Source organism: Lepus europaeus, chromosome X (genome assembly GCF_033115175.1).
Source record: "Lepus europaeus isolate LE1 chromosome X, mLepTim1.pri, whole genome shotgun sequence".
Lineage (NCBI taxonomy): Eukaryota > Metazoa > Chordata > Mammalia > Lagomorpha > Leporidae > Lepus > Lepus europaeus.
Window position 1 is genome coordinate 125,286,612 of NC_084850.1, and position 16,265 is coordinate 125,302,876.

Below are 16,265 nucleotides of genomic sequence, written 5' to 3' on the forward strand. Positions count from 1 at the left end.
GTAACCAACACCCAAGAACCAGATCAAGAAGCAGAGCCTTTCTAGCACCAGATAAGTCTTTGTTGTGTTCCCTTCCAAGGGTAATCACTAACCTGACTTCTGATATTATAGATGAGTTTTACCTGGTTATATGAATGGAATCGTGATTTGTACCCTCTGGTTTCTGGCTTGTTTCTGTTAACTTTGTTTGAGAAACTATGCTATTATCTGTATTTTTTTGACTTTTCATTTTTTTGTTTATTACTATTTTCACATGGAAGATTTATTTAAAGAAGGGACAAGATGATGTAGAAAACGAAGCCCACAACATGCACAATCAGACTTGCCCCAAATGATGGAGTTAGAAATGTGCCAGGGGATTCCAATACAATCCCATCAAGGTTGCATGTACCAATGCCATCTCACTAGTCCAAGTGATCAACTTCAGTTCACATTCGATGGCTCTGATAGGTCTAAGAATCAAAGGGATCACACAAACAAGACAAGTGTCTGCTAATACTAACTGATAGAATCAAAAAGGGAGAGAACGATCCAACATGGGAAGTGGGATACACAGCAGACTCATAGAATGGCAGACGTCCTAAACAACACTCTGGCCTCAGAATCAGCCCTTAAGGCATTCGGATCTGGCTGCAGAGCCCATGAGAGTATAGTAGGCATGGAAAGCCAAGATACCATGGAAAAGAAAAAAAAGAAGAAGATCTAAATGAAAGATCTCTGTGAGTGAGATCCCAGTGGAAAGAACAGGGCCATCAAAGAAGGAGGTACCTTTCTCTGAAGAGAGGAGAGAACTTCCACTTTGACTGTGACCCTGTTGGAGTAAGATCAAAGTCAGCGAACTCTAAAGGCTTCCATAGCCCTGGCAACTCATGACTAGAGCCTAGGGAGATTACTGACGCCATGAACAGGAGTGTCAAATTGTTAAATCAGCAACAGAAGTCACTGTGTACTTACATCCCTTGTGGGATCTGTCCTTAATGTGTTGTCTAATGTGCAGTGATGCTATAACTAGTACTGAAACAGTATTTTTACACTTTGTGTTTCTGCGTGGTTACAAACTGATGAGATCTTTACTAATTATATACTGAATCGATCTTCTGTATATAAAGATAATTATGTAGGATCTCTGTCTTTAATGTGCTGTACACTCTTATCAATGCTATAACTAGTACTCCAACAGTATTTTTTTTTTCACTTTGTGTTGCTATGTGAGGGCAAACTGTTGAAATCGTTACCTAATATATACTAAACTGATCTTCTGTATATAAAGAGAATTGAAAATGAATCATGATGTGATTGTAAAGGGAGAGGGAGCGGGAAAGGGGAGGGTTGTGGGTGGGAGGGAAGTTTTGGGAGGGGGAAGCCATTGTAACCCATAAGCTGTACTTTGGAAATTTATATTCATTAAATAAAAGTTTAATTTAAAAAAAAAAGTCTAAAAAAAAAAAAAAAGAAAACGAAGCCCACAGTAGCAGACCATCCATATCAATTTGCGAAGAATAAATTAAACTTGCACATGCCATGGTTGAAGAGGATAGCAGCAAACACCATAGACATCTCAATTAGTTCAGCATACACAGTTATGACTGCAAAATTAAAGTGGAGCAAAGTTCCTGGTTAATGGGTGCCAAAAGTTGTGCATCAAGATTGGCTCCAGACAAAAGTTTACATGGGAATTTTAAACAAATGGGATCAAGATCCTGAAGCATTTCTTGGAAGAATTATAATAGGAAGCAAAATATGAATTGAACATTGTGGTCCTGAAGACAAAACACAACCAAAGAAATGGCTACCAAGAGGTGGAAATGACTACTATGAGGTGGAAATGGTTCAGTGAAAGAGGAAGGAGAGAGGGTGGAAGTGTGGACAGGGAGGAGAGTAGGCTGGAAAGTATCACTATGCTTCTAAATCTGTATTTATGAAATAAATGAAATTTATTCACCTTATGTGAAAATTTAAAAATGTAAAAAATGTGCCTGATCAAAAGCAAAGGTCATGGCTACAGTTTTTTGGAGTGATGAAATCATTCTGCTTGACTTTCTGGAGGACCAAAGAAGAATAATGTCCGCTTGTTATGAGAGCGTTGAGAAAGTTAACGAAAACTTTCGCAGAAAAATGCCTGAGAAAGCTTTACTGGAGAGCCTTTCTCCACCACAACAATGTTCCTGTTAATTTTTCTCATCAGACTGACAATTTTTTGAGAAGTTTGATGGAGAATCATCAGAAATCCACTTTATATTCTTAAATTTTCTGCTTCTGACTTGTAAAAAACTTTGTAATCTTAAAATTTCTTTAAAAATCCATTTTTATTCAATCAATAATGTAAAAAAGAGTCATGTCTGCTAATTAGTAATCCAGGACACTTTCTGTGACTTTCTGTGGACTAGGAAAGCAGAGCTCCTTGATGTTCTTTGCTGATGCTGTCTGTAGAAGAGGGTGGATGCTGAGGTACTTGAGGAAGGTAAGACTGAGAAGTGGCTAGTTTGGGAGCTCATTCAAAAGTAGATGAATTTTACAAAATGAATAAAAACTCAAATGAGATTTATTATCTGTATTTTTAAAAAATATTTATTTATTTGAAACACCCACCCACCCACCCACACACACACACACCCCACACACAGATCTTTCATTGGCTGATTCACTCCCCAAGTGGCAGCAACAGCCAAGGGGCTGGTTCAGACTAAAGGCAGTAGCCTGGAGCTCCATCCAGGTCTTTCAAAGGGTAGCATGGGTGGCAGGAGCCTAAGCACTTGTGCCATCTTCTGCTTTCCCAGGCATAGTAGCAGGGAGCTGGATGAGAAGCAGCTCCGATAATGGATGTCAGTGTTGCAAATGGTGGCTTAATCAGCTGCATCACAATGCCATTTCCATGCCGTCTTTTTCTTTCTTTTTTTAAACAATCTCCTTTTTTTTCTTTCTCATAGTCTAATGTTGCTGTTGAAAGTCCTTTGGTTTTCCAGCCTCAAGTCCAAGTCTACTCTGATACAAGGATCTGATTCAAAGGTTCATATTGTGTCATCCTGTTATAGACTGTTAATGCTGGTTGTACCTTGGAATTAATCTAACCTGAGGGTGTTGACCTAGACTCCATAAATGACCTTTGGGGGATAAATAAACCCTTTCAAAATGACTGCACATTTTTTTTAAAAACACCTTATCCAACTAATGGCAGAGCCTGGGCCAGAAACCAGATCTCATTTCTAGATCACTGCTATTTCTACAAAGCATAGCTCATACTTACTCTGTAATGGATAAGAGCTAAAGCCATTTTACTTTCCTAGTTCACATCTTTAGACTGTTAAATGTTTTCCAACGCCATTCAAACCTCTAATGTGAATGACATTTCTGTTCATGGATTTTCTGGGCAAGGATCATGGATTCATTGAATACTGCCAGCCTTCTTGGCCCAAAACAGTCTCTTCCCTCAGCATGAAGACAGGTGATACTGAAAGACATCACTGACTGATTTGATTGATGTAAGAATCATTTTAGTGAACCCTCAGTTATATCAAAGATTGTCATCTATGGGGCATTTTGCAAATGTGAACTTGGTATTAAAACATGATGTATAATGGAAACATAAATTTCCAAAAATACAACACCTTCAACTGATAAAGTATGGAAAGTAAAGCATGAATTCCAGTCAAAGCTCTCTTTGACTTTGTTTAACTAGTGTGTTTATACTTGTAATATGACAATTAAGAATGGGATCCTTGACTGTGCTTGCCATATCTAGTTATTACTAAGAAAAGTAATCATTAAAAAACCATGCTAAATTGTCTTTATTTTAAAAAGACAGTATATTTAATTTTGAAGTTTAATTTTAAAGGTAATTTAATTTATGCCATAATCTCTGCTTCAAAGTTGAAACCATTGTTTACTTATATTCCAGAGTTTACTTTCTCTAAAGAGCTGAAGAATAAGGAGAAAGGGGAGTGGAAAGCTTTGTTTTGAGGGCACTGTTTCCAAACTGGAAAAACCTCACATACTCTTTTTACTGATTATGGTAGCATTAGGAGGTTTGTCAATGTTTTCACTGAGGGTCCCTGTTTTCTTAGCAGTAGGCAGGAAATGAAAGCTATTCAGCACATTGAACTTGGCTAGGATGTTATGGGAGAATTTGAGGAAGGCTGAAAGTTCATCAGAGGCTAGGAATGGGGGACAAATGAAGAACAGCACCATTTCTTTCCTCAGCTTTGGGCTGGGGCACTGACTTCTTCCTTCTTTCTTCTTTATCCTCCCATCCTTCTTCTGCTGGTCCTCCTGATATGTTTTCACCTTAAGTTCATCATGAGTATCTTTCTAGAATTTCTCTAATGTTTCCTTTCCTTAGCTAAGTTTTAAGTTGCATCTGGAAGGAATTAGACAACATTGAAGTGGATGGGGAAATGAATGTGGAAAATGTCTAGGGAGTATTCTGTTGTACACTAATGCTTAAGTTAACAGTTCCCCCTAGTCTCCTCTGATGTGAGTCCTCAATAAAAACAAATCTGGCTACATACAGTTGTATATACCTTTCAGATAACTTTCAATTTTAAAATAGAAATATGGCTCTGATCTCTTTTTTTAGTGTCTTAAAAACATTGTAGTTCTGAAGATAAACATAGCATGCGCTTAGTTTCTCTCTCCTTGTCTCAAGTGTTTGCTCAGGTGGTCAGAGGGAAATGGAGAAACTGAGTCACAATCATGTTCCTTAAGTTGTTTGGATGTGGAGAATAAAATGGTGACAGATACCTTAGTCCTTTAAATGTGATCTGAGAACAATTAATCCACTTCAGCAGGAATTTTTCTCTATGCATAAAAAGTTAAAGGAATAGCCAAATGACATGTTTTTAAGACAGTATTTGAATTGTAATAAGTTAATGAGCATAGTTAATTTTTTTGTATTGCCAATGATGATTCTCCAAAAGGTTATGTACTCTTTATTAATTATAAGACAAATAAGTAGAATGCCCCATTGTTTATTCTGGGGTAGTATGACCTTGCAGTTAAAGAGTTTAGACAGGGCCAGCACTGCGGTGTAGTGGGAAAAGCTGCTGCTTGCAGTACCAGCATCCCAAATGGGCACTGGTTCAAGACCTGGCTGCTCCACTTCCAATCCAGCTCTCTGCTATGGTCTGGAAAAGCAGTAGAAGATGGCCCAAGTCCTTGGGCCCCCGCACCCATGTGGGAGACCTGAAGAAGCTCCTGGCTTCTGGTTCCTGGCTCCAAATCAGCCCAGCTCCATCCATTGCATCCATTAGGGGAGTGAACCAGCAGATGGAAGACCTCTCTTTTTCTCTCTCTGCCTCTGCCACTCTGTAACTCTGCCTTTCAAATAAATAAATAAATCTTTAAAAAGAAAAGAGTTTAGGCACTGGACTCAGGTTTTCTGAGTTCAAATACTCAAGCTGTAAATGTTCTTTAACAGAAGAATGTTTAGGAGTTTAGTAGAGTGGACCACCGTCATAAGTAGAGCTTTATAAAATATTACATATTCTATCACTGAACGAATTTCTCAATACCTCCTTCTGAATTCAAGAAAAACCAAACAAAAAGCTGGTACTTCAGGACGTTTTATTTGGGTCAGTTAGCCTGTGGACTCTGAAGACTTTGAATGTTCATTCGGCACAGCTGTAACTATTGCTCTGTTATGTTTAATGTCATGTATTGTAATCAGTATAACAACAATCAGAGAGCACTCAGTGTAAGATGAAGGAGGTATTACCATCAAACTACATGGAGTGTGTTCTCCAACAGGTGGTTATTACTGGAAGAAGGTGTGGGGGAAAGCATTGCACGATGGTAAAAACGAAAGCTGCTCTCACAGTTCCCTACAGAGAGATATTCAGTGGAATGGTAAGCTGGAGGGGGCCGTAGAGTTCCAAACCAGTCAGTCACAACCCAGGCTGCACATTACAATCACTTGAGGAACATTACAAATCTTCCTTGCTTAAGATCTGTTCCAGAGATTTTTTTACTAGGGTGCAGTCTGGGCATTAGATTTTTTAAAAAGCTCTCCAGGAATTCTAAGGTGCAGCCAGAGTGGAAGACCACTGATTTAAACTGACAATGATTTCTCTGAAATGCAGTGATGTTAAAAGAGCTTGTCCAAGGCTCTGCAGCTATTATGCATTGGGGCTAGCTCCAGGCCTAGTGCTTTTTCTATTATCCCATGCTTCCTGCCTCATTAACTTGGCAAATTTGTTCCCCCTCTCCACCTTCCCCATACACAGTCCTATGTTTTGACAAGACAAAGCATACAGTCTTCTGGGAGTGAAGTGGTATGTTTTGACTCCAAGAGGTAAATTACTTCTTATGGGCAAACACTTTTCCTCCAAGGGGAGAATATTTCATTGACCCGACTTCAACAGCACAATATGGGGAGGGGTTCCACAGAAATGTTAAGCAGCAGGAATTCTTTTGGAGAATAAAGTAGGCTTTGTATTAAAAGGGCAAGACAGCTCTTTTGAAATACAAAGGGAAAACAAGTTCAGGAGTCTCCTGCAATGTGTACAATTTAGTTTAGAAATGAATTCTGAGGTTTTGGGATTTTTCTGGAGCCTGTGACGTATTTCTAAGATAAAGTTCTTTTTTAAAAGCCTACTTTTTTGCCTAGGGCTCTGTTGAGCTTTCAAAGAGCAGTATTACAGAAATATCTGTGAGAAAGGTTCATGTAAAATTTTCTTTCTCATCATTTTTTCCTTTTAAAATGTAAGCAGTATTTCAAACATAGAAAAAGTAGAGAAGTTATGAATACCTGTGTATCTGCCTCCAGGTTTTTCAAGCTATAACATTTTAATCTAGTATGATATAATATGGTATATAAAAATGTTACTATGAAAAACTTTAAAAGTGTACCAAAGTAAAAACATATAGTACAATGATTACTTAGATAGCATTTTTCAGCTTTAACAATTATCAGCATCTAGCCAGCCTAATTTTCTTTTTTTTCTTTTTTTCTTTTTTTATTTTTGACAGGCAGAGTGGACAGTAGAGAGAGAGACAGAGAGAAAGGTCTTCCTTTTTGCTGTTGGTTCACCCTCCAATGGCCGCCGCGGTTGGTGCGCTGCGGCCGGCGCACCGCGCTGATTCGATGGCAGGAGCCAGGTGTTTATCCTGGTCTCCCATGGGGTGCAGGGCCCAAGCACTTGGGCCATCCTCCACTGCCTTCCCGGGCCACAGCAGAGAGCTGGACTGGAAGAGGGGCATCCAGGACAGAATCCGGCGCCCCAACCGGGACTAGAACCCGGGGTGCCGGTGCCACAGGGGAGAACTAGCGCCGGCTATATATATATATATATATATGTGTGTGTGTGTGTGTGTGTGTGTGTGTGTGTGTGTAAATCAGTATTTCTTCAGCTTGAAGAATTACTTTTAGCATTTCTTAAAAGACAGGTCTGGTGGTGGTGAAATCCCTTAGCTTTTGTTTGGGATTTTTGGTTTATTTGTTTCTCCTTTTTGTATCTGCAGATTTGAAGATTTTAACCCTGTTTTTAACTCTTGTGGCTGTAGTCTCTCTTTTAAAAAGATGTATTTATTCATTTGAAGGGCAGAGTTAGAGAGAGAGAAGGAGAGAGAGAGAGATTTTCTTTCTGTTGGTTCATTCTCCAAATGACCGTGGTGGCTGGGCCTCGGCTCTGTCCTGGCTATTGCAGGCATTTGGGGAGTGAACCAGCAGATGGAAATGCACACACTCACGTTGTCTCTCCTGGCTGAAGCCAGGAACCTGGAGTTCCATCCAGGTGTCTCATGTGGGTAGCAGGGGCCCAAGCACTTGGACTATCTTCTGCTGCTATCCCAGGCACGTTAGCTGGGATTTGGATCAGAAGGAGAACAACCAGGACTCCAACTGGTGTTCATATGGGATACTGGCATTGCAGGCAGCACCTTAATCTGTGTGCAACAATGCTGGCCACAGCTGTAGTATCCTAACATTTGCACATAATGTGAAATTTATGTCTTCTTACTCATTTTAGTAGACCATAAGTATCCATGCGTTTTGCCCTGACTGTATCCATACTGTTGTCAAATGATGGAGACTACCTCTCCATCTGTTGAATCTGGGGTATCCCTATGACTATTTTTTGGTCAGTAGAAGGCAGGTGATTGCAACATTGTTTATGAGCCTGTGCCTCAAGAGCTCTTGCACTGTTTATGCTTACTTTCTTGGGACCCTTGCCACTAGTACCCAGAATTATATGATGGGAAATACCTATGCGAAGCTAAGACATACCATCCTAGCTAAACCATCTTAAATTAATCAGTCTCCAGTTAAAGTGGTAGACGTCTGCTGTCTTGTGATTGAGTTTGGTGGAACATGGCCAAAATCAGAACTACTCATCTGAGCCCAGTCCTAATTGCTTATTCACAAAATTACAAGCCAAATAAATAACCATCATAAGTTATGAGGTAGTTCATTATCAAGCACAACTGATACTCTCATTGCCTTTATATAGTTCTGGAATATAAACTCATCTGCAGTGGACTTCATCAGAGACTGCTATTTAGAGGTTTTTGTATCTGCTTGTCAGGGGCCCCTAGGATATTACCAAACTAAGATGAATTTTACATTAATTTCTTGTTCGTGGTTCAAAAACCATTTCAGAGCAGTTTCAAACCCTAAATATAGGGGAAGTCAAGTATTATGAATTGTTGGGAAAGATTTTTTTTCTTACCATCTAAAGCATGGGCAATGAGACAATATGGATTTTTCTTGTTTACCTGTTAATGAGATGTTAGCCTTCCAACTCCCTGTCTGAAGTGAGCATGGTGCCCTGTCTTCCTATCACTGCATGGACAGTACTGTGGTTTTAATGGCTCTGCTAAAACTCTTACTGAAATGTAGTCTCCACTGTGAGGTATTGGTTCATGAGGAATTAATACATTAATGGATTGTCTCAAGAATGATCTGTTATAGACAGAAGCCAGTTTGGCTCTGCCTCATTTATGCATCCCACTTGCCACATGATGGCCTGTGTACTTCAGGACTCTACAGTATCCCCTCAGCAAGAATACCTTTACCAGATGTAACCCCTCTACCTCCTAAACTCTAGAACGATGAGCTGAATAAACTATTCGTTATGAAGCACCCAGTCTGTGCTATTTAGTTACACCAACAGAAACTGGACTATGACATGCAGTGATTCCCAAGTGTTATCAAGCCCTGCAAAACTCTGAGAGATGCCTCAGAATTGACTCGTATCCTTACCGCTTTATTTTTCATTTGCTTCATTTTGGGTCCTGTGATTTCTCCTGCAAGCTCAGGCATAAATTTAAAAGGAGGTTTGTTATATTTTACCCAGGATTCTTAGGTGTCTTGTACTGAAGCATACCTTTGGGCTTGGAGTATTATTGACTTTTCATTGCTGCTCCCTTTAGTGTACTTCACTATCTCTTGATGACTTCCCTTACCCTGTCCACATCAGCCTACAAAGTCCTTCTATTAACTATCCTCAACTGCCCTTTTTCTTTTTTTTTTTTTTGAAATTTGTAAGTTATTATTTATTTTTATTTTATTTGACAGAGAGAATATGAATATGAATATGAATGAATGAATGTGCACTTCTATCTGCTGGTTCACTCCCCAAATGCCTACAATCGCCAGGACTGTGCCAAGCCAGCAGTGGGACCTGACAACTCAATCTGGCTCCCACATGGGTTGCAGAGACCCAAGTATGTCTTCTGCCCTCCATGGGTTAGCTTTAGCAGGAAGCTGGAATCAGAAATGGGGTCTGGACTCAAACCCGGGCACTCCAATATGGAGCGAGGGTGTCCTATGCAGCATCTCAGCAGCTGTGCTAAATGCCCAACCCGACTCTTGTTTTTTTTTTTTTTCTTAAACTTTTATTTAATGAATATAAATTTCCAAAGTATAGCTCATGGGTTACAATGGCTTCCCCCCTCCCATAGCTTCCCTCCCGCCCGCAACCCTCCCCCCTCCCGCTCCCTCTCCCCTTCCATTCATGTAAAGATTCATTTTCAATTCTCTTTGTATACAGAAGATCAGTTTAGTATATATTAGGTAAAGATTTCAACATTTTGCCCATATAGCAACATCAAGTGAAAAAACTACCATTGGATTACTAATTATAGCATTAAATAGCAATGTACAGCACATTAAAGACAGAGATCCTACATAATTTTTTTTTTCAAATTAATTAATTTTCTATGCCATTTCCATTTTAACACCAGGTTGTTTTTTTTTTTCATTTCCAATTCTCTTTATATACAGAAGATCACTTCAGTATATAATTAGAAAAGACCTCATCAGTCTGTGCCCACACAGAAACGCAAAGTATAAAAATACTGTTTCAGTATCAGTCATAGCATCACTTGGCTTTAGATGACACATTAGGGACAGATCCCACATGGGGTGTAAGTACACAGTGACTCCTGTTGCTGACTTAACAATTTGACACTCCTGTTCATGGCGTCAGTAATCTCCCTAGGCTCTAGTCATGAGTTGCCAGGGCTATGGAAGCCTTTAGAGTTCGCTGACTTTGATCTTATTCTGATAGGGTCATAGTCAAAGTGGAGGTTCTCTCCTCCCTTCGGAGAAGGGTACCTCCTTCTTTGATGGCCCCGTTCTTTCCACTGGGATCTCAGTCACAGAGATCATTCATTTAGGTCTTTTTTTTTTTCCATGATATCTTGGCTTTCCATGCCTGCTATACTCTCTGAGCGCCAAAGGGGAAACCTGTTAAGTGAAATGGACACTATAAGCAACAATGAACTGATCAGCTCCTGTCCTGACTTTAGATGTACAATGTAATACTTTATCATTTTTAGTATTTGTTGTTGTTGTTGTTGTTCTAGTACTATTGGTTGAACTCAGTAATTAACACACAATTATTCTTAGGTGTTTAATTTTTAACTGAAAAGTGATCCCTGTTACATCTAAGAGTGGAAAAAGAGAGGGAGGAGATGAACAATTTGGAACATGCTCAATCGGACTGGCCGCAAATGGTGGAGTTAGAAATGTGCCAGGGGATTCCAACACAATTCCATCAAGATGGCATGTACCAATGCCATCGCACTAGTCCAAGTGATCAATTTCAGCTCACAATTGATAGCTCTGATAGGTCTAAGAGTCAAAGAGATCACACAAACAAGACAAGTATCTGCTAATACTAACTGATAGAATCAAAAAGGGAGAGAAAGATCCAACATGGGAAGTGGGATACACAGCAGACTCATAGGATGGCAGATGTCCTAAACAACACTCTGGCCTCAGAATCAGCCCTCAAGGCCGACTCTTGTTTTTAAAAGTGCAATTTGTTTCCTTCCAGGACCCCAATCGGACAAAATGAGATTTAAGTTGTGACTTGGTACATTCTTATATTAGATAGGTCTGCTGCCCCCTGCCCCACTCTGTATTTAATAACTCTTCCAAAATTTCTCTAAACATGAAATAAGTCTAATTTCACAGTGCTATGATTTGGATAAGATGGATTGTATCTTCATTTTACATAGGAGGAAACTAAGACAATAAATACTCATGTCAATCAGAGTCACACAATGACTGCAGGATGAGAATCTCCTAAATTTCACCTCTTATTTGCTCATACTTTTTGTGGGGTGAAGGTGGGAGGAGAGAAAGCAGGATTTAATTTTTTTTTTAAACTGCAGGACTAAGGCTTAATTTTATGAAAAGGTAGTTGAAGGTTACTGGTTTGTTTGTTTTCAGTTTGCCTTCTTTTTCTAAATGCTCCAGAGTATGTATTTCAGGCAAGAACTGCATTCAGAGCAAACTATTATCTGTACAGAAAGGCCAAACATAAAACAGTGTTTTCGGCATTAGAACAGGGAAAGAGGTACTTTAATAAATGATTTTTTATTTCCCTCTGCTTATGTTTGTAGCCAAAAAATGTGATGCATAAGTATTTTGTGTTGGTTTCTTAAAAGATTTTTGAGATTAAAAACACTGGTAAAATTTATGCCATAAAATTTGCTATTGTAGCCATCCTGAGTCTGCAGTGTAGTGTCATTAACTACATTTTCATTGTGATGTAATCATCAATGCTATCCCTGTGGAGAATTTTTTCATCAAACCCATACTGAGGCCTGCGCCGCGGCTCACTAGGCTAATCCTCCGCCTTGCGGCGCCAGCACACCAGGTTCTAGTCCTGGTAGTGGCGCCGGATTCTGTCCCTGTTGCCCCTCTTCCAGGCCAGCTCTCTGCTATGGCCCAGGAAGGCAGTGGAGGATGGCCCAAGTGCTTGTGCCCTGCACCCGCATGGGAGACCAGGAGAAGCACCTGGCTCCTGGCTTCGGATCAGTACAGCTCCAGCTGTTGGAGCCAACTGGGGAGCGAACCAGTGGATGCAAGATCTCTCTCTCTAATTCTCTTCATAACAATATCTTTCAAATAAATAAAATAAATCTTTAAAAAATAAAAATAAAAAATTAGGTCGGTGACGCAGCTCACTAGGCTAATCCTCCGCCTTGCGGCGCCAGCACACCGGGTTCTAGTCCCGGTCGGGGCGCCGGATTCTGTTCCCGTTGCTCCTCTTCCAGGCCAGCTCTCTGCTGTGGCCAGCGAATGCAGTGGAGGATGGCCCAAGTGCTTGGGCCCTGCACCCCATGGGAGACCAGGATAAGCACCTGGCTTCTGCCTTCGGATCAGTGCGGTGCGTCGGCTGCAGCGCGCTGGCCGTGGCGGCCATTGGAGGGTGAACCAATGGCAAAGGAAGACCTTTCTCTCTGTCTCTCTTTCTCTCTCACTATCCACTCTGCCTGTCAAAAAAGTAAAATAAAATAAAAAAAACCATACTGAAACTCTCCACCTGTTAAGCAATTTTTTCCAAACCCCCTTCCTTACACCCTGGGGACCACTGTTCTAATTTTTGTCTATGCATTTTCCTACTGTATATACCTCATGTAAGTGGAGTCATACATTATTTGTCTTATTGTATCTGGCTTATTTCACTTAACATAATGTCTTGAAGGTTTATCCATGTTGTGGCATGTCTCAGACTTATTTGATTGTATGGAAAAATATACCTCTTTTGTTTATCCATTCATCCACTGATTAACATTTGGGTGATTCTTCCTTTTGCTGTTTTGAATAATGCTTCTATGAACATTGTTTTTTATAGTTCCTGTTTTTAATTCTTTGAGACCCCAGTGAATATTGCTAGATCAAAGTCAATTCTCTGTTTATTTTTTTGAGGATCCGCCATCCTGTTTTCTGCAGCTGCACCATTTTATATTCTCATTAGCGGTACACAAGACTTCTAGTTTCTCCATATCCTTGCCAAAACCTGTGTTTTTTTTTTTTTTAAGATTTTATCTATTTTACTTGAAACTCAGTGTTAGAGAGAGAGGTGGAACTGTGGGGAGGGAGAAAGTCTTCCATCCACTGGTTCACTCCCCAAATGGCTGCAACAGTGGAGCTGAACTGATCTGAAGCCAGGAGCCAGGAGGTTCTTCCAGGTCTCCTGTGTGGGTGCAGGAGCCTAAGGACTTGGGCCATCTTCCACTGCTTTCCTGGGCTATGGCAAAGAGCTGGATCAGAAGTGGAGCAACCGGGACTCGAACCAGCGCCCATATGGAATGCTGGCACTGCAGGTGGTGGCTTTACCAGCTATGCCACAGCGCCCACTCCAAAACTTGTTTTCTTTTATAATGGCCATCCCAATTCCATTGTAGTTTCACTATGCTCTTCCCTGATGATTAGTGTTGTTGAGCAGCTTTTCATATTCTCATGTATCCTTGTATTGTGTTTCAGTGTCACTCTCTGAGTTTATCCTACTTGGAATTAATTGAGCTTCTTGGTTGTGTGGATTAGTATTTTCACAAAATTTAGAAAATAGTTGATTGTTATTTCTTCAAATAGTCTTTCTACCCCATTATTTCTCTGTTCTCTTTCTGGGAGCCTCTAATGCATTGATTTGTCTGCTTTATGTTATGCCTTAGGACTTGTATGCTTTGTTCAGTTTTCTTTGATCTTGTTTCTTTCTGTTGTACTGACTTGATAATTTCACTTACACTATCTTCAAGTTCATTGGTTCTTTCTTCTGCTTTCTCAAATCTGCTGTTTAATTAATTTTAAATGTCTTGCTAGTTTACTGAATAAGTCTACTAGTTCTAACAGGCTTTTTCTTGGCATCTTTATATTGTTTTTTACATATAAATTAATGTCATCTGCAAAGAGGGATAACTATTGTCTTTGTGATTTTTTATTCCTTTTATTTTTGTTAGGTGATTACTTTTGTTTGTATTTCCAGTTCTATATTGAATTTGACAGTGATTTCTTGCATGCCAAGAGCTAAAAACAAACACAAAATGAAACAACAACATATAGGAATGAATAATATCCCTCCCAGCCTTTGCCCATTGACTTTGCTCCAGGGCTGTCCTTCCATGTTTAGCCTTGCTTGCACTGAGTCTAGTGTGCAGCCCAACATGAAAGCTTAGTGTCTCTCTAAATTTATTCAGAGCATCTTATCCTGGGCATGTGGGTTGCTTTCTAAATTACCTATCACATACTTAGGTGCTATTGAATCTCATGATTTCCCAAGGAAATTCTCCCCAACATTGTTCCCAGGCCTTATCAGGGATAGAGAGCATCTGGCCCACTGGCCATATTAGGTTTGCAAAATCATTTGGTCTGGCCTTGACAGGGTGACCACAGGTTAGACTTGAAATTCAATAAATCTATAGCAATTGATAATTTTATATGGCCCATGAATGATATTATAAATAGAAATGGCCCTTTGCAGAATAAAGGTTCCCCATCCCTGGTTAGGTAGTCTATTCTGTGTTTCAATGTTAATCTTTTCCCCTGGTATTGATGTGTTGTTAATTGGGCTTGCAGTATTTTTAGTGATATCCTGCTTTTTTCCAGGCTAAGACTGAGTAAGGCAAAGCTGTGAAATGTGTCGTGTGTTAGTAACCTGGTCCTGACAGGTTGGAATATACATAAACAATAATTTATGAACAATGTCTGCCCTGCTCCTTCAAGAACCAGTGACCAGGGTTCCACACTGGAATGTGGGCCAAGATTCCTATTGTGCCCAGAAGAGGATGAGGTAGGAGCATCTAAAATGCCACAAAACTTTCCTATTGTTTTTCACTTTCCTTTTTCTTGATTTAGCATTTGTTTGATTTTTCTAAATGATTGTTTTCCAAAGTTCTCAGGCAGTTGTTTTTGACCATTCCTTCTTTTTTTGGGGAGGGGGTGTTCTTTTGGAGAAATGAGAGTTTGCACCTGCCTGTTCTCCCTTTTTTTCCTTTTTTTTTTTTTTGCTAAACTGTGTCTTGAAACTCCTTTTAAGAGTAATTGAGCACTAAGTTTCCCTCTAGAAGGGATGTTCTCACAGAGGTCAGGTGATTCCCTCTCCTGGAATATGCTTGAAGGAACCATGGGTATGTACCTGACCATAACTCGAGAATCTAAACTGAGAAAACGAGGAAGTTAGCATCAGGAAATGAGACTGAAAGCCTGAATTTAGAGAAGTCTCATGATCTGGAGTCAGTAGTCAGGAGGTCCCATGGCAGGCTAGATGTTGAGGCAAAAGATACTCTCATGGCCTCAGAGAAGCCATAAATAAAAGATTATGTAGTTTGCAAGAGGAGAGGAGATCACAACCAATCCACAGTTTTTCCTATGCTCCCAATAATTTTCCTCTTCTAAGGTCTGTGGATCCTCACTATGAATTCCAGTTCTCAAGGTTCCTTGTGTGATTTACTGGTTCTCAGTACCTAAGGAGCCCATCTTCAGAGGCCTCCATAGCTGTTTGGAGTTTTGTGAAATGTGGGAGTTAATTCTCTGTTGTGGCTTATATTTTTCGTATTAGGTCTTTAACATTAATAATAAACAATATAACAGGGTAAATATATCCACTGACGCTAATTCATGGGAAAATAGTTTAAAACACTAGATATGACTGGATTAATTCATCCTTAAAAAAGAAACAGTTGGCATCTGTGGTTTTTGTTTATCAAAGTCAAAGCCCAGTAGAAATTAAATGTATCTCTAATCTATGTAAGTTATTCTCTTCCTTTACATTTGAATACCACAGTGGATATACTCTGTATGAAAAAATGGTAAATGCATCTCAGGTGGGCTTTCTCCAAGAAGAGTTACAACTGTATTCCCTAAAAGGAGGAATGCAGAAGCACATATGAAGGGAGACAACTCCCTCCTAATAGAGTAGCAGAGACAGAAGGCAAAACAGACACTAAGTCAGACATTCTGTATTTGTTTTTATCAGTACAAGAGGGAAATGTGCTCAGAGCAGCTGTGTAAGACTGAGGCTTAGTAATTAAACTCTACA

General features: G+C 39.8%; 1 long non-coding RNA gene across 1 annotated transcript in view; it reads left to right on the forward strand.

Moving 5' to 3' along the window:
• LOC133753557 (uncharacterized) overlaps positions 1-3,147 on the forward strand; it is a 207,655-nt gene extending 204,508 nt beyond the window's left edge. Inside the window, exons 5-6 of the long non-coding RNA XR_009865073.1 lie at positions 2,388-2,461; positions 2,928-3,147. This is a non-coding gene — a long non-coding RNA (uncharacterized LOC133753557). The remainder of the gene's footprint in view (positions 1-2,387; positions 2,462-2,927) is intronic.
• The last annotated feature ends 13,118 nt before the right edge of the window (positions 3,148-16,265 follow it).